The sequence below is a fragment of the Ambystoma mexicanum genome, chromosome 2p, assembly GCF_040938575.1.
Source record: "Ambystoma mexicanum isolate Mex_15411 chromosome 2p, UKY_AmexF1_1, whole genome shotgun sequence".
Classification (NCBI taxonomy): domain Eukaryota; kingdom Metazoa; phylum Chordata; class Amphibia; order Caudata; family Ambystomatidae; genus Ambystoma; species Ambystoma mexicanum.
In genome coordinates this window covers 85,390,775-85,409,720 of record NC_090923.1, presented here as the reverse complement: position 1 = coordinate 85,409,720, position 18,946 = coordinate 85,390,775, and the positions used below count along the sequence as shown (strand labels likewise).

The 18,946-nt window shown below is 44.5% G+C and overlaps 1 protein-coding gene across 4 annotated transcripts in view; it reads right to left on the bottom strand.

Moving 5' to 3' along the window:
- Positions 1–18,946, bottom strand: part of QRICH1 (glutamine rich 1) — a 557,471-nt gene that overhangs the window by 469,798 nt on the left and 68,727 nt on the right. The window contains exon 1 of one of the 4 annotated variants that reach the window (XM_069643301.1): positions 18,456–18,476. The exons of the other annotated variants lie outside the window; for them this stretch is intronic. The gene's annotated coding sequence lies outside the window, so the exon portion shown is untranslated. Of the gene's footprint in view, positions 1–18,455; positions 18,477–18,946 lie in introns of those variants that run through there. 4 annotated transcript variants of the gene reach the window in all.

Genomic DNA, 18,946 nt, shown 5'->3' with positions numbered 1-18,946 from the left:
TAACCCAGCCAATCGCAGCAGTCACTTCAAACAACACACAACATATGCACTAATGACAGAGCTTATTGTCCCATCTGAGTCTCCTCCCTCCAAAGAGATAAAGACTATAGGAAGAAAGGAATCATGTGCACTATGAGGTAGATCAACTGAAAAGACCAAAGCCATATGGTCTCCTACGCTAAAGTCAACTAATTTACATGGACCAGAGGATAGCTTAACCCTGGGGGACATATAGATGAAATCAGAGTGCTGGGAACTCTTATGCCATGTATAGATGGGAAACTCATCTAAAAGGTAGATAGTGCAGCAAAAATAGTTCCCAACTAGTCATAAATATGTCCCCGTCAGTACCTCTCAAACAGCTGTTATGCGAGGAGCCAAAGACTGCATTGGTCGAATTGAATACACTACCCTCATAGCATTTGAAGCTAAAATCACCACCCACTATAAATCGAGTGGGTGAGCCCCTCAACAAGCCAACCTTAAAAAAAATTGGAATAATGTTGAACGTAAAGATTTCAAAGACTGTCTAGCTGGGTTCCAATAGATGTTAACCAGAAGTAGCTTCATGTTGGAACAGCTAGTTGAAATAGCAACTGACAAGAGGGAATAATCTGAATAGATCAACTGATCTGAGTTGAAGAGAATTATCGATTGTAATGACCAAACCGCCACTAGGCCTGCCCTGTTCTGCCCGAACGGCCAAGCTAGAGTAAGTATGGTATGGTATGTTATCCCTGCAGCTCAGTGACTGGTCAACGTGGTCTCCTGTAACATGAGAATATTACAGTTCCTCAAACTAGCAAAGATACAAAAGGAACGATAAAAGTAAACCCAGCCACACATTCCATGATAAAGCCTTAATCAGGCGAGGATTATGGTTGAGTTAGTGGTTGTCGGAACCCCATCAATGATTTGAGTGCCAACTCAATCCAAAACCAGTCTCGTTGATTGACATTAGGGGTCAAAGAAAATAAGGCGGAATTGCCATTCATACTAACTGCAGTGCTAGGAACGCTGTCCTGAGATGGTTTCGACAGAAATGCCTTTGCATCGTCTTTCAATTTAATCAAAAGCTTTTGAAATCCAGGGAAGAGCACATTTTTCCTTTGTCTCCACACCATGGTGGAAGCAATTTCAGAACGAAAATAGCAGTCCATTCGATTACTGTTTATCAAAAGGTAGGGAAACTATTGGTCTATGTCATCCGAATTAAGGGCTCCCAAAAGGGGAATCTGTCGAAAGACCCCCAATATCTTGGTGCGATTCATCCTCGTTTGTTCATTACGGTTGGTGTTACTCTTCCATCCCAGCGTTTTAAAAGCAAGGTCCGAATCAGTTTTGCGTGTCCACTCCCAAATTGGATTCCACAATTGCAACCCCTTGATTAACGTGAGCCGTCTGGTTCAAAGATTGGGGATCCCCAATCTGGGTCATAGATGATGACATAGCAATAGTGTCCCACTTGCTCTAGTGGTAATTTCTAGCAGAAAACTGGAATCATTTGGAAGCTGAAGGAAGGATGTCATTTTCGCTTGATGACCCCTGGAAAATGTTAGGATTGTCTGGATGTCAAGTTTATGAGGCTTTGTAGGTGCAATCAGGACACTGCCTGGGCCTGAAATTGTAAAGGGGCATGGATCTGTACCAATTTCCACAGACTTTACTACTCCGATTTGCTTCACAAGTCCTCCCAATACCTTCCTTAATTTTGACCAAGCCATCACTGGCAACCTTCTATTCACTGGCCAAATTATTATGTGAACCCAAATCAATGATATTGTAATTCACAGGTAACTGGCGTAGACATTTTGAAGAGGAGCGTTTGGACTTTGTGGCTGCCATGTTTTTAGTTTTCCTCTTCTTTTCGTTATTTTTTTCTGTTAGGTGGTTTAGTGGAATTACCCCCTTGGATCAGGCAGCCCTCCACCTGGGCTGTTAGGTTGCTTTCGATTATCTCTGGAGCATTCGATGATACGGGCTTAGGGGAATCAAAAAGGACAGGTGAAGCACTTAGTCGCGATGCAACATCAACCAAGACAATTGGGAGTTTTTGGAGTCTCCGAGTGATGTGGATAGGACTGATGGCTAGAGCAGCATCCTCACCAACTGGTGGTAGAGTATTATTACTGACCATAAAATCAGGTTGAACTAGACTAGCTTCATTAGACAATGTATTCGATGTGAAAATGTACGATTCCACTGCATCGAGTTTAGTTGCATTTGAGGTTACAATGTCCTTAAAGTTGTCATATAAACAAAGCAACGATTCCAGGACCAGATGAAGAGCTGGCATGGATGCAGGGCCCAACAGATCAACAGTCGGGAGAATGTTGGATTGTCTTTGCATCAATATTTTTTGGCGTAAATTTATTGATTGAAGTTGATACAATCCTCTCTCGAAAAACCCTCATGTGTCAGGGAGGCCTCAAATAAGTCACTAGGTTTAGTTGTTATAAGATTTTTGCGAGAAAGTTCTTCACGCAATAAGTTAGAGACCTCCATGTCGTTGCATAACCACAAGAAGGATTCATCAAGAATAGGGGACCTATAACTCATATCAGATTGGGGAGGTCAAAACAGAAGTTCGAGAATCTTTTTTTATCCCATGCACGGGTGGGGGTGGACAGGGGGGTAGCAGACATATTAGCCAACTGGTCAATGGTGGCTAAAAGGGATTCTGATGCCAGTATATGTGCATATGCGATTATTTCGACATTATGCACTGATGAGGAACGCGCCTCTGGTTCAGCCAAGCTGCCTCCCTTGTGCCTGGGGACAGAGGAAGCAGCGCAGCATTAGCAGCCTTTTCAGTGATGCCAGATGGCCGGGCCGCTGGATGACAACTAGAATCCACCACACGAGCCTTGCTGCGTAGTAATCTCACCACAGTTTTCCAGCTGTAGGTGTGTCTGGCCTGGAGCAATGATATAATCCTATGAATTGTAGGCCAATTTCCTGGAACATGTGCTATAAAATGCATCATTGAAGCCTATTTTTCAAAATGTTTTTTGCTGGCCCAAGCCCCCACAAACCATCTGGGAAAGTTTGGGCTTGCACATATATTTTAAAAATTTTATGTAAGTTTGCTTGGTGATAATACAAACTCATTTGCATTAGTAAATCGCATGTCAGATACATTAAACAATTTCAAAATAGGCAGTGTTATTCCCCACAGTCTTCATTGGAATCCTTATCTACCCCCAATGCTTGTTGAGGTTTCGGCGGAAGTCCAACCAGAAGTCTTTAGGTCTGCTCCTTACATGTACTAGGGTTCCATAGCTATCCCTGCCATTTGCCCAGGTTACATCCTGCAGCCAATCGTCAACCAATGGTGGTCAGAGTAATGTCCACACCATAAAATAAGTGTTCAAGCCAGCAGAAGACCTAGATTTAGGGACAGATGCCAATTTCCCACTGAAACCTATAACACACACCAATGGGGGTAAGGCGTCCATTTCCCAATCACTTCCCGCTATCTAGTGCGCCCTCCGGTCCAATATCCTGCCAACCGATGGCAGTTACATAACACATGTACTACGTTCACGCCATCTCCAGCACATAGAGGGCATTTGCCTGTAAAATCTTTTCCAAACAATCGTATCTTTGCTGGGAAGAAGTGTAACCCATTTACAATCATGAACTGAATTAAGCAAAATTTGAAGTTATACGATACTTTTTTGGTTAACTGCACATTTCTGACCACTTCTTTTCAGAAACATCAGTGTGAAGATCCTGTCCCCACCTTGCCTTATTGTCCGGGCCCTTATGTGCAATCTCTCTTACCAGGTGATTGTACAACATCAATCTGCTTTTAGTTTTAATCCCACGCGCTGCTTCATTTATGTAGGACTCCCTCGGGCTAATCTGCGGCTCCTTCGGGAGCCTGAAGGTCGCCCTCATTCCCCAGTAATACATCATCTGTAATTTTGAATTGCCTACTTGCGCCTTAAAATAATCCAGGACTACGATCCCAGTCGGCCTCCAGCTGCACACTATACATAAACTGACATGCTTGGTGGAAGTTGGGCATGGTAGATACACCCCACCAGTTTCGAAGTTCACCAGCTACATTATTAATAGCAGCAGAGCAGCGGCACACAGTGGGCATAGAATAGGAGGCTGCTCTGGCCTAGCCACACAACGCTCCCCCCTCCTCACACATGCAGGCAGCATAGTGTTATATGAAAGAGAAGCCAAGTTAAAGCAAGCTTTATTCACACAATAAACATAGCCTACATAGTCACCAACATGGCCTCTATCTGATCCAAACTGCCCACCTCCCCAACGTCATACCTCCGCAGCATTGCCCCTGGCACACAGGTCCCCGTGATGACATCCTGAGAGCGGATGCACTGAATCATGTAAACAGAATATAGCCTTCATCATCGTGTCTCTTCCACAATCACCAACATTAAAATCTTTTTTCACACACTCAACTTTAAAAAGGGCCGTTATGGCTTTGGGCAACGTATGCGATTACATACTGTAAAGGTGCAGAAGGAGGAGACCGACACAGGTGGCATGCGTGTTGGCAAAAACCTTTAGTGTCTTAAAAATCAAGAGAAAATCTATCTTGCCCCAACTCTAAGAGGTTTCCCTGCCTCAACTTAATACTAAGGATTAGGTCAGGATGTCTGCTTAACTCCAATGTCCACCATACTAGGTCAAAACCCTGCTTCTGTTACTTACACTTGTAACTAAATTAAAGAGGTAGTGGATCTTCTCTATCCAGGAGACAGACTCCCTTCTTCAGGACAATGGATCACTGTTCCAACTGTGGTCAGGACCTTGGCCTTGGGGAATTGCCTTTTTCCGCAAGTTTCAGTCCCTTTCCAAGGTACAAAGCAAAGTCCCAGGTTGAAAAGTCAATAAGTAGCAAAGGTTCTCATTTCAACTCAAAAGGATAAAATTTCAGCTCCAACCCAAACATCAATTCTTATTGCTCATAGTTTTCTTCACTATTGGGTTCCTGGAGAAAGCCCCCCTTCTCCAGGTATCTTGAGTACTTCAGTACTTTCACAGTGCCAGGTGTGATGAATCCTGCGGAATCCACACAGAATCCCAGCCTAAATTTTCCTCCCCATGTGGCCAGGGAAAAACAGCCGCCACCTGATCCTAACCCTTGGGGTGGTATTAGCTGGGTGAATCACGGAGGAGAAGGGCATCAAGGGAATGCAAGACTGTCAAGGAGATACCCACTAGTCATCCTCTTCTGAAGGTGAGGGTTCCCTGGTGCCTGAATATCTGATGGCATGTTGTCATAGTAAGGCTTCCACTGCCGGACTTACCCAAGATACAAAGTATGAGATTCCTTTAATTTTTTTCTTTGTGTTTTTATTTTCAACTACAAAAGAAAGAAATCTTTCACAATTCTTTTAAGCAAATCATACCCAAAGTAGATATAAACAGATAATAAATACAAAAATAACCCAACTTAAAAAAATAGAAATTCACACATCAATTATCAGACAAAGAACATTAGGAAAGGGAAAGGAAGAGGGGAAAAGAAGAAAAGGGGGGGGGTTATTCAGATTGTCACAAGATGATGTATACAGCAATGAAGCCCACAGAAGTAGGATTCGTAATCCACGTTGTGCCCCTTTACGTATTCCTCTCAGGTGCCTCGTACCCTCAGTTCCTCAAGTGCCCTGTAGGCAATGGGGGAAGGGTTGTGTTTGGAAGGCCTGGTCACCATCATCCTTCCTTAGTGTACTCCTCATCTCTTCCACCCCCACTCTAGCCAGTTTTTCCTGAATTTTGTAAAGCAGGTCACAAAGCAAGAATACGGCTCTGTGCTGGTTCCTCCCCCCCAAAATCAGAGTAGCCCAGCAGGCCTCTGTGCCCTGTTCCATACGTAGACCTCTAAAACGCTCTTAGTTGAGTGCCGTACAACCAAGAACCCGGTGCTTTGTTGTTTCTTTTAGTGCAGCATACCCACAATGCGTAAAAACAATTCTCATTGCTTTTGGAATTTCCCACCATTTCTATGCGGATGACACTCAGCTGTTCCTCTCCTCTTCCTTCACCCCCGACTTTCATCTTAAACTCTCCTCCTGTCTCACTAACATTAAAAACTGGATGTCATTGCATTTTCTCCCTCTCAATTCGGACAAAACTGAAGTCCTTTTCTTCCCTTCCAGCACACTTCCCCCCCCCCTTCCATTCATTTCCCCACAGCTGATCATCCTATCTCTGCTCATGCCCAGAATCTAGAAATCTACTTTGACTCTTCCCTTTCCTTTACTTACCCCATTTCCCTTACTACTTGCTCTTGTCTCTATCACCTTTTTAATATCCGTAAAGTCTTTTCCTCTCTCACTTCTCCATGCTACCAAACTCTTAATCTCTTCCCTCATCTTTTCGCTCCTCTTCTACTGTTCTCTCTTTTTCGGTCTCCCCTCTTCCATTCTCGCCCCCTTAAATCCCTCTACCACTGCCATCCGTACCCTCTGTCTTCTCTCGCCCCATGATTCGATCTCCAATTCACTTCCCAACCTAGGCTGGCTTCCCTTCCACTCCCAACTTAAATTCCACTTCCTTTGTCTCTGTTCCCCACCTCATTGTGTCTCTTCCCTTTTCCGCTCCTTCCAGCTCCTTGCCCCCCTACATTGGAACTCCCTTCCTTTCTCTATCCGCTCCATGTCCACCTATTCCTCCTTCCGTTCCTCCTTAAATCACTCCTTCACCCCATCCCCGACTTCTCTCCCCTTCCTGCTCTTTCTCCTCCCCTCTCCATCTTCCTTTTCCTTATCTCTCCCTGTCTCCCCAATGATCTCCACCCTCCCTTGTACTCCCTCTACTCCTTCCCATTCCTCTCCTCTTCCTTCCCAAATTGTTCCACATGCTGCTTTTCTGGTTCGATTCATGAATATTTTATTTCTTCTATGTTCCATGTTTTCTGGTTGTTATGCTGTAAAGCGCTTTGGAAAAAAGCACTATATAAACAATAGAAAACAAATACACATACAACTAGGCTCTATCGTCCTGCCATACCAACTTCCCACCCTTTCAAGTGTTGGTAGCTGGTTCAGTCTGAATCGTAGATATACCATTCTTCTCCTATAACACTGGAAAATAAGTATATATCTTGGGATTTGTTCCCTCCTATATACAAACCTAGCATACTCCCTGTACAGGCCTAAATTTGGTATATTTTCTCTTGTTTTGCCCCAGTCATAATCAAACAGTTTTTTCTTTACATTTTGCCCCATTTATACTCCGCTCTTCCACGGTAGACCCTATTTCCGTAAGCAAATTATTCATTTCCAGTCTGGTGATAGAGTCTGCCGAGGTTCTAGTCTGTACCGTTCCCCATGTTTCGTACAGGGAGTGGGGCGGGGGAGTCTAATAGCTTGGACATCCGTTTTCTCCACTCTGCCCTCGTGGCAAGTGAGACCACACCAAACTTCTGTCGAATAATTGAGTTTGGGATAGATTTGGCCAGTCTTAAGGTTTCCTTCCACAGCTTCCCTTGGAACGTGTTTAGATACTGTCCAAAGTCATTTAGACTTATGTCCAGACCATACAAGATGTAGGCTCCCCCTGCATTTAATAGAATCAGATAATATCAATGAAAAGCTGCACAGTTGTGCGTAGACCCTCATCTTCATGAGCGGGGGGGCCATACCCGAGATTCAGATAATGTATTCCTCCTGCTCTAGATGTGTAATTTGAGACCACACAGCCAAATAGATTAATGCGGTAGCCCTTTCTAGTGGCTCATCACCCACCTTTCAATTAATCTTTTTTGCTCTTGTTTTCGTGTAGAGATAAATACCCAAGATTTTGCCCCGTTTACCTTTAAATTATTCTCCAACGCATAACTATGGAAGAGTGCCAATTTACGCTGCAATCCCGTGGCTGTGAGGTCGAACAACACTACAGCATCTGCAAAAGCGATCCAGTCCAGTGTTGCCGACCCCAACTTTACTGCGTTTGTTGTTCCCCCTCCCAAATTATATCGATGTCTGCAGTGTACAGGTTATAAAGGGTTGGGGACATGACGCACCCCTGTCTTAAACCCACATGGGTCTCTATGAGGGGCGTCATGGCTCCTTCCCTATTCAGTCAAACCCTGATAGTTGCTCCTGTGTGGAGTAAGCTTAACATTTTCACCATAGTTAGTGGAATCCCATACCTCAGGTCCAGGTAGCTATAGGTCTAAAAACTAGCTGAGTTTAATTTGTCCCCCTTTTTATAAATCGAACAATGAGGGATTGTTTCCACGTCCCTGGGATTCTTAAAGTGTCATATGCGTATTCGAAGAGTACCCACAAAGGTGTAGCCCAGGTCTCCACGTTTTCCCTGATATGTACAGGAGGGATGCAGTCAGGGCCTGGGGCTCGAGGCTTTTGCTCTTCCAGTTGCCCGCTCCAAGTCTGCTTAATCCCAAGGGCAGTTTGCTTTCTCCTGGAACCCTCATTCCAATTATTGAGATTCCTTTTAGTAAACCGGAAAAACAATATATATGGAACAGGGAGATAATGCAGCCACTTTTAGTTGTCATGATTATTTATTAAGTTTAGAAAAACTAAGGGAAAACCATTACCTCCTCTAAAAACTCCTCATAAAAACATATCCTATGAACCTCTTAAGTAGATTAAATGAGGTTAAAACTAAGAACATTATGGACAACAAGTTACTACTGAGACAAGGAAGAGGGATGAAGAGTTACTAAACCGTAGTGAGAGGTCTAGTTGTAATCACCCACACCTGAGCAGGGCCTTTAAATATTTAAAGGCCCTTTGTGGTGCATGTTAAAAGGGCAGCAGTGTGAACTGTGTAAGCAGCAGGAGAAAGTAGAAACGTGGCCCGACATGTTGCCATTTGCATGACGACATGCAGAGCATGCGCCGGAGATCGGAACCCCAGGTAGGTGCAGAGGCTGTGCAGCGAGAAGCAGTGTGGAGGCCAGCTATGGGGGGGCAGTGTTGTGGATGCAGCAATGAACGGATAGGATTTTGAACTCAATGCATGTCTTAATTGGTAGCTAGTGTGCTTTGTGTCTCTCTAGGGTGATGTGATCACATGGTTTCATGCCCCATACTGCCCTGAGGGCGTTTTGGATCAGTTGTAGTTTGAGGTTTTTTGTGGAAGTTCCTGCAAGGATGTCATTGCAATAATCTAGTTTACTTCCAATAATGGCCCTGGCTACCGTGAGGCATTTGGTGGTGGTAAGGAATTTTCTGGATATGTTGAATAGTTTGGTAGAAAAGACAGAGGACACGTCGACCGCCTTGACATTTAGCGCTGAATCGCAAAATACCCAGCGTTTTTAAGGGGGGTGATGTTCTCGTTGATGCAAAATGAGACAAAAGCGGGTCAAGTTGTTTGAGGCCGTGCGGAGAACTAACAAGGAGGAGCGCTGTCTGGTCATTCAGGAAAAGATGGTGTAGCCATCCAGGCCTGGATGATGCTGTAAATACGGTTGATATTCGAGTCAAGTTCAAGGTTGCTGGTGAGTTTGAGGAGGACCTGCATGTCTTCGGCAAAGATAGTGTACCCGGATGTTTAAGCTGTCCACATGGTCAAAGAGTAGCTTGGTGTACATATGTACAGTGTAGGTGAGAGACAGGATCCTGTGGGACCCCATAGGAGACGGGGGAAGGGGTCAGCTGCTTCGGCCTCAGCAAAGACCCTGGAGGATCGTCCAGCCAGGAAGTATTTGATCCTTCCTGGCTAGCCACTTCAATGGCGAGGTTGAAAGTGGCAGTGAGGTGGTGGCATAGGAAGTTGTCGCAGAGATCAGAGGCCACCGAGAGGTCATGTAGGAGGAGGTTGGCATATCCCCAGCATCATGGATGTGATCGAACTGAATATTAAGGTTGAGGAGGGCCGATTCTGTGCTGTGTCCGGGCCTGAACCAAGATTGCCGAGTGCCAAGTAGATCGTGGGTTTCTAGTTGGCGAGTGCCAAGCAGATCGTGGGGTTCTAGATGGGTTGGGAGTAGGCGGTGCAGCAAGAATTTTCAGGCACCGTTGTGATGGGGCGATAGTTCTAGCGAGGGTGGAGTTGAGAGGGTTTTTTCAGGAGCGGCGTGACCCAGGCTTCTTTGATTGAGTTAGGTACTATGTGGGATTTAAAGGATGCGTTAATGAAATCAGCAATGGTGTAAGCCAGGGGGTCTGCGCACATCTTGTTGAGGTGGGTAGATGTTGCCTGTGCAATTGCTTTAGATGGTGGTGAGCACATCCATCTGGTAGACGGGAGAGAAGTGCAGGGGCGGGGGTGACTAGGGGAGGCAGTGGGTATCCGATTCTGTGGTGGGGAGCAGAGATTTCTTGAGAATAGTTTTGTCTCTGCGGTTGTGGGTTTTGTTAGCTAAGGATCATTGTATAAGGGAGCACCAAGCTTTGTCTTTCGGGAAGCTAGTAATTGGAGGGGCCGGGGTTTCGAGCTGCTTGAGGATTTTAAAGAGCTCTCATGTTAGAGCTGGCTTCATTAATTCTGGTGTTGTAAATGCTGGCCTTTGTAGTGATAACTGCTGTTTTGTACAAATTGGCAATGGAGCCAAGGGCCTCTTTGTTGGTGGCGTGGGGGGTTTCCTCCAGAGATATTCTTGGGCACGTTTAAGTTATGCAGAGTGCTGTTAATTCCTCAATGAACCAGTTATGGGGGTTACTTTTTCTTTTACATTTCATGGTTTTGAGGGGGGCAGAGCAGAGTTGTAGGCAATGAGAATGGCTTTAGGGTCGGTACTGTCAGGTCGCGACCCAGGGGAGGCACGGATGGTGGGCTCCAATAGTTCCTTGGTCAATTTGCATGTGTGTCTAGTAGTGATAGGTGGGCGGTCACCAGTTTTTGGGGTGGGGGTGGATCAGAGTTTCATGGTAAAGCAGATCAGGAGTGGTCCATCCATGGTACAGGATCAAGGGAGGTGACCTGGACGGGTGTGTTGATATATAGGATCCAGTCAAGATCCAGCCTTTATTGTGTGTGGGGGAGGAAACAGCTTGGGAGAAGTTCATCTCGTGGAGAGCTGTGATGAAGGCAGTAGACTTCTGGCCTGTGGGGACTTGAAAGCTAGGTTAAAGTCGCCTAGGAGCAGAAGTTTGGTTTTGGTGTTAAGGAAAGGAGCCATGAAAATGGATATGTCAGTGTCCGGTGCGCTGCAGTTGTTAGGTTGGCGGTAGAGGAGTAGGATGTTGCCGGTGGTCTGGGTGCAATTTTAGCTAGTAAGAGTTTGTAGCCAAGCAGGGGTGGGAGGCTCTGATGGGGAGGGGGGATTTGGAGATGATGGAAATTGTTAAAGAAGTTGACACACAATTGTGCTTCAAGTCAAGTGATTGAATCAAGAAGCAGTTGTTGATTGGAACAAACCTCAACACAAAGTATAAATAGAAGTGGTAGGAGTATTATTCTAGCAAGCGTGTACATCAGGAAAGGGACAATTAGAGGTTAGTCTTGGCAGGCGCGGGAACGCAAAGAAAATGATGTAGTACTATAAAGTGGTAGGTGGTTGAGGTGGGAAAAAAGTGACAATTCCACCAATGTGTTTTTGGTGAACTGTTATGTAACCCATCTCGACAAATCAATGTGCACATTAAGAGGAAATGTGAAATAAGTGATCTGCTTTCAAAGTGGAGAATATTTACATTGACAATTGGTTAGACATCTGAAGAGAACCCTTTTTGGTTTACCAAGCAAAGATTGTGGAAGCTGTGATCATTTTTTGCAAGATAAACTTCTGTTGGAACTGAATTAGTAAACAGCCAAGACAAAGAAAATGTAGGAACTGTGCATTATACTTGGCTAATGAAACTGAACTTTGGGTTTGAAAGATCCAGGATTGTTCATGGGGAAGTGGATCAAGAGTATCCTTGTTTATTGTGTTCCTAAATGTATGAGTTATTGTGTAAAGCTCACATTGTCAGGCATTCCCTGTATGTGTTGTATGTATATCAGTGTGAGGGACAGATACTTTTGGACATTAGGTCATTTTCCTTTAGCCTTAGTTTGTTAGGTAGTGAAATCCTTGTTAGACTAAAGAAAGATATACGTTTAGCTCACCTCTTATGATTTCTTGTGAGAAAATGATCTACTTGTCCGTCTCGTTTCTAACCCCTCACACGGGGGGGTGGGGAGGGGTGGTGAGGGACTCTCCTCCCCTGGACTCTTCAGAAGACCAGGGAAATTAACCTCTTCCCCTGGCCTTCCTTGGCATTGTGCGCACACTCTGGGTTTTTACTCTCAGTTCACCACACCAGGGGAATGCCTCTCTTCCCCCTAGACCTTCTCACGCTTCAGTTCACAACCTTAGGGGTAAGGTCTCCCTTTCCCTGGCCTTCCTCAAACTCCTTATTACAGCTCACAGGGCCAGAGGAAATATCTCCCATCCTCTGGCCTTTCTCATCATCTCTCAGGGCCTTGGGATATTTTCCTTCTCCCCAAACGTTACCAACTTGGTTTACTCGCCTGCCAAGTATCGTTAGCCCCGAGTGAATATTTCTCTCCACGTTATGAGGGATATCCTCATATGACACAGTTTGCATAACCTAAGGGATTCTTTACTTCCTTCAAGCTTCCCTTTTTCCCCCCCTCAGGATCTTTGAGTATTTCTCCTTCTCCAAGATCCACCAGCTTGGTTTACTCTCCTGCCAAGTATGGTTGGTTTCTCTGAGATTTTTGCTGAGATGACCCCTCACCCAATATCTTTCCTTCTTCAGGATTTGGCTTCGCCCACAGGGACGAGTAAGATACCTTCACTCTTCCTCCCGAAGTTGACCATTACCCTCAGGGTTCCCCAGGGCCTTCCCGGGTACCCTGTGTATCCTTGTTGCTTGGTCTGTGGCGTTTCTGGTCTCCTCTGGCGTGCCTCAGCTTCCCTTTGGCTCTTGCGGTCAGTTCTCGCGTTGCAGCATCTTTGTGCGTTGGTCATTCCCTGGACGCCAGGTCTCTGGCAGAGTGCTCCAACCCTCGGGTAAGTCTTTTTCGTCCTACTTCAGAAGACAAGTGCCTGCTGCACACGTCCTCGTATGCGGTGTCTCCCGTCAGCGCTGCTTCCCTCTCCTGCTCAAAGCTCCTCCAGGGCCAGACTGACACTCGTGGTTGTCCGTTCTTGCTTTTTACATTGTGATTTGTGCAGGATTTCTCTGAGCAACTAGACCGCTTGTTGTAGTTTCACACGTTGATCTTCTGGGCTCTGGACTTCTACCTACTCTCAGTATTACCCTTGCGTTTCTTCACTGTGTCTCATGGATTCTTCGTACCAGTCCATGAATCAATGTCAAGTGGGAAGTCCCTATACTTCCTTATCTCAGTACTAGTCAGGAAGGAGGTTGGACTTCCTATCTTATGCACATACATAGAAGTGTGGGGTGCTGAAGTGACCTATGTATGATAGAGTATAAGAATATTTGTCTTCCTTGGATGGTCTTTCCTGTTCCCAGAGGCAGTGTCTCTCCCCATGAGATCTTTCCGCTGAGCTTCACCTCCAGGGGGACCATCGGGTAGCGACCTCTCCTCCCTGGCCTCATGTGAAGGGACTCCCCCTCGGGGAGAAGCGACGATAGCCAAGGATTTGTCACAGAACCCAGGGAGAGACTTTCCAGGGCTGAGGGGTGAGTGACCAGGTGCTAAATAGCGTCATGGGACAGACAGACATCGTAACAAAAACCAAATAAGACTAAATAAAGAGAAAGGCAGTGGTAGGGGGAGATGATTTGAGTTGGAATGAACAATGGAAACAAGAAAAAAAAATGGGGCGAAAAGACAGAATGCACGAAAGAGCATGAAACATGTCACAAAAAGAAAGCAGGAGATGTGGAGAGCAAGGGAAAGTAAAGCATTAAATGAAAAACAAAAAATAGAGAAAGCGAGAAAACACTTTCAGTGATATGAAAGCACAGTAGAAGGGTACTGCAAATAAATACATATATATGAGAAGAAAATGTACAAAAAGAAGATAAGGAGATGGAAAAAGTGCTGGGCTGACAAACAGAAGAAAAAACCAGGAAGACAATCCAAGGAAGAGAGAAGGCAAGAGTAGTGAAATAAAAACAGTAAAGAGGGTGTGAAGTGGTGATAGAATCATGAACTTGATGGAGCAGAGGGTAAATCAAACTGATAGAGGCGAAAGGAAAATACAGGCTGTGGTAAGAGCAGGAGAGACGAGTGAGAAAGCGCGAGATTGGGAGGTGCAATACTAAAACTGGGAGGAATATAGCTCAGAGTCCTACACAATGAGTGAGACGGGGTCAGAACATATCTAGGAGAAGTAAAGGTGATCCCACAGATGGAGACCAAGATTCAGGAAGCAACAGAGTGCGACATAATCATAGCGGGCGGAAGAACCAAGTGAGGTAAGCAGAGAAACAAGTGAACAGTGCGCTTACAACATGGGAGGGGATGGATAGGCACCTTGTATAACTGTACTGTAGAAGCGAGGGGCCGAGTCTGATATTGACTGGGAGGAGGTTTCAGAGTTTTCGGGCGTAAAGTAGGAAGGACTGTCTTCTGGTTCTTTCCGTCCTCCACCTGTGGAGTTCAAGTTTGCACATGTCCTTGCTTCTGGTGGATTGTGTGCCTTCTGAGATGCTGTGTTCTTAAGCGAGGTAGATAGGGGACTTCAGGGTGACAGTCTTGTATTTGAAGATGAAATAAGCTTACAGCTGGATGAGGGTCAGGTGATGTGGTTGAACTTGCGGAATCCTTTGATTAGTTGTGCTGCAGCATACATGGCACATCACAGAGGTGCTACGGTGCTCTCCTATAAGGCCTTCCAAGAGGGTTTCTGTTACGATAATGAATGTGTTACTGATGTCAAGTGTCTGTATTTTGTTTTAAGTGTCTTCTACTAACCTATCCACTATGGTCTCATAACCATAGTGTAATATCCAGTGAAGTCACCACAGTTTGTATCTAGGGTCCTCGGACTCCAAATGAGGCTGGTGTTTTTGCATGGACTTAGTGCATTTAACCTACTTGGTGGTGGTGGTGATGGGTGGGTGAATATACTGCTGCTGAAGTCAAACAGGTGAAAGCCGCTTGGGTTACGGCGTCCGTGGTGGAGCAGATTCAGCATGTTTCAACATTTCTTTCAGGAAGTGACATTTTTAGGTCGTTTTTTTCTTATTGTTTATTGTGCGTTTGGTAATACAACCTTTTACACCTATAACATCTTGTAGCACAAAATCATTAAACGGTCAAACTTCGTTATCCAACCATTATAGTTAAAAATCATGGATAATAATACTTTAATGTGATAGAGATTGAAAATAATTCAAACTTTACACATATTACATACATTAAAATATACTCTTTAAAAGAAAACAGAAATATGTATTAATGTTTATTTCCTTTAAAAAAAAAAAATAAAAAAAATACTCAGGAAAAAAGTGAAAAAAACCAATAATATATGGCTAATTATCCTTGCCTACAAATTAGCACATGCTTGGCCACTTATGCAAGAGTTATACATTTCTACAAAAGACGCCATGCCTCAAAACCCATTAAATGTGTAAGAGATGTGAGACCTCTTCCTAATCAGAATAACTCAAATAATATTTAACCCACCCTATTGAGATGTTTCAAATCAAGGCACCCAGAACTTTTTCAATCTGCAGCCACACATTATACAGCACAATAAATAGATGCATGTTGGAAGCATTAGTGCAGTAGAGCCACAATGAACTTTCACAAATGGTTTGAGGATCATGTACAAATTCCCCAAGATATTTAGAGATTGAGGAACCCAATCTATAACACTCAGTCAATAAATGCTTGGCTGTCTCCAGGCATTCAGGGAATTTGCATAAACGACAAGCTCACTCAATAGCAGGGATCTTATTCCTGGCTCCTACATTATACAGGGTGGGTAATTGCTCCAAACGGAACAGAATAATAAAACTGAGCCTTTTGGTGGGGCAGAGGTACAAATATGCTTGGGGTTTCATAAAATGATAAAGTCTATATTTAACAAAATGAAAAGACTAAGCTGCTCAAGTGTGAGAAATTCTCTAACCAATCCCATAGGTCCAAATCATTTATAAATCAACATTCTATTAAAAAAATACCAAAATAAAATAGAAACACTTATAGTCTCTAAAGGTTACTAAAAAGTAATGAATCCTAAAAAGATTGTCTCGATATGGGGGCCAATAGAGTATTTACAAATTATATTGTCTTGCATTAATTCAGCCGGTCCTTAATATTCCAAATATGATAAGCTGCCGCCGTAATCACCAAAGATTTGGTGCCCTGTATAGCGCTCCAGAATTGATCAAAGCCATAATCCCGGAATGTCACAAAGCCTTTATTATATAGATGAACTTTATTATATAGGTGTTTTTTTTAACTTAGGCCTGCCATGTAGGGGGCCAAAACATTTCACAGCTCCCCGATTGACCTATATTAAGCATACATAAATGCAAAATGTCCCAAAATAGACAAAATCAACAATTTCGCTCACATGTGCTCAATTTACACGACGTGAGAAAAGTGAGCAGAGTTACTGCCATTATTTGACGTTCTCTCAGTGGAATGAAATTCAGCCATTTCGAAATTCTCCACTGGCTCCTGGTTGCTGCTAGGTTCAAATTCAAAATCTCTCTGGTGCCAGGGAACACACCATCTACAACTTGCTCTTATTAAATCATCTCCCTCTAGATCTTTACCTTCTTCTGGTACCAACTCGCTGGGTGTCAAGTACTTTGCTAAACAGAAGACTGGTGGCCGATCTCTTTACTCAGCTTATGGTCCCCCCTTCCGGTTGAGCCGGATATTTTCAAATTCCTGAAGCTCCTCAAGACTTTCCTTTTAATCTCCTCCTATCCTTTCTCCCTCCTCTGCTAATCTCACAATTGCTGAGACTGGTGACCAGGGCCCTTATGCATCCTTCTGGGCCCTGGCTTCCCTCACCCAATCACCTTCAGCCTCCACCTGCTCTCAGCACTTGCCTTGGCACCCACTGGTGGATGCCACTATAGGCCTCCACTTACCATTTATTGGCAGCTGACCGCTCCCTAGCACTTCCTCTACTGAGCACTTACATCCGCTAACTCACAAGCACTCCTAGCACTTAACCCCACCCCCTCTACCCTGCTCTTCTCTCTGCACATGCACGTTCTGAATTCTCAGATGACTTAGTAGGCTTTATCCTTCGTTGTTTTAATTGTTTTTTCAATCCCAGGCTCCCTACCTTTTGCCCTGTGGGAGCTTTGAAACACAATTTACTTGCTGTAGAAGCACATAACAAATGCAGAATAAAATCAAATTAAAATAAATGCTAGTTGTGGCGCATTAGGTTTCAGAAAACTGCCCTATCTGAAACTGGTCCTGATATTCAGTTATGGTCTCTCGAGTTACCGTTATATTTTGAGACCAGCTATAAAGTATTTTCATATGGCACTTGACACATCAATGGAATATATGTATGAAACATTACGCTAATTGATGCCAAACAGCATCTGGTTGGCCAACAACCTGAAAATTATCAAGACATGTACCAGCCCACAAAACATCATCCTTCACTACACACAAATTGTTATTCATATGTAGCTTTGTAGTGTTCACCATATGGAACGTTGATTATTTGTGTGGTGCACATGGGTGGCCGAACTATCCCTTGCCTCACTCATGGTATTTTGACTTGCAGGCGGGGGTGCAAGTAGGCTAAAATTTCAGAGGGGTGAGGGTTGTTAAACCCTTAAAATGTTGGGAGAGGCGCTAACTTCACAGACAAGGTGGGGGGGCAAACTTGGATGGAGCACCTGACTTCTTTTCACATTCTAAGGAGACTATTCTGGTGAAGCTTCAATGTTATATGCCGTTAACTCTCCCCTTCATGTCTGAAGCCACACATGAGCCGTCTCCTGTCCACTCTACCCTTTAAAGCACTCCCCTGGCATACAAGTACTAACGCCACATCACCATTTCAGTTGCCTAAAAACGTATGCATATAAAATGCAGGTGCAAACAATGAAATGGCTAACGTTTAGTATTTGTAGGTCCTTTGTTAACAGCGAAGCCCTGGCACCGATTAACGTATGTGTCCTGTTCTGTCCAGCCATGGCTCTGTAGGTAAGTCAAGTCAACATAGTCCAAAATTTAATTGGGGTTGGGGGGGGCTAGTACATGGGCGGCCCGATTGGGTTGCGCCACTGCTTGTAGGCCTATGTCCTATCCTAACAGAATGAGGGACGAGAAATATCCCCTCCCGTTCATCCGAATTGATTTCCCACATCTTGTGTAATTTGTCTTTCCCATCACCTCATTCACAACACCCCACTTCCTTTACAAATAGACTAAGGTGTGGCGACACGCTGGCAGGGTCAAAATAGGCCAACTTTTAGACAAGGTCAGTTACCATAGACCAATACAGTAGTGATGGGGGCAGTATACATATTGGATAACATACTAGCAATGATTTAAGTGGGATTGGAAATCAAGGGGTGGGGCTCTGGTTAGGGGGTGTGGCCAAAGAATCGCCTATTAACTGCCCTGGCATTGGTTACCTTTTGTATTGCGCACACCATCTTCTTGTTCCGGGACTCAGGGATACAGCCTAATACAGAACAAATGATGCGCTTCTTCCAAGCTGCTCCAGATCACGCACGATGCCTTCAAAACATCCCTGGCTTTGCCCTTTGTATGTCTATGATGTGAGCAATTAAACTATACACAGTGGCAAGGCCGAGAGTACCCGAAGGCGTCATGCATAAAAAGCAGTACCTGGCAGATACGAATGACATACTTTTCATGAGCTCATAATCTGAAAGCATAGATTGTTAGACATCCTGCACATAATTCCGAGAGGCGTCTGTGTTGGGTCCGTAATGGAAATCCCTGCCTCGTACACACATCTTTATCAGCCAAGATACCCTTTTTGTCTCCACATCACCCATTCCCGGCATTGAAGCGCCACGCAGTCTTTCTTCCGTTTCCATGCTTGGCACATTCCAGTCCGCTTTCTATTTGCATGCACAACATGTCAAACCTAACAAGA